The following is a 281-nucleotide window of genomic DNA, read 5'->3' as shown; positions in this document are numbered from 1 at the left end:
AGATAAAAAAATCGCGAGATCTCAGAACTTGAAGGGAAGCGGCAGGATTGGGGTCGTACGGATGGAGAGGAGAGACGTACCCACGGAGGGCAGCCCGGCGACGCGCCGCCACCTGGTCGCAACCACAGGAGGCGGAGCGGCCGAGAAAGAGCGGCGATTGGAGATTTTATTCGCCGGAGAAAATGTTTGTTTTCTTTTCCTCGTCATTTTGGGTGCGTCGTTCCGCTTGAGGAAAACGGGAGTTTTTTTTAAGGCCTCGTTTGGCGCAGGAGGATTCAGGT

The sequence above is a fragment of the Triticum aestivum genome, chromosome 2D, assembly GCF_018294505.1.
Source record: "Triticum aestivum cultivar Chinese Spring chromosome 2D, IWGSC CS RefSeq v2.1, whole genome shotgun sequence".
NCBI lineage: Eukaryota > Viridiplantae > Streptophyta > Magnoliopsida > Poales > Poaceae > Triticum > Triticum aestivum.
The sequence above is the reverse complement of the archived record's forward strand: the minus strand, read 5'-3'. Positions refer to the sequence as shown.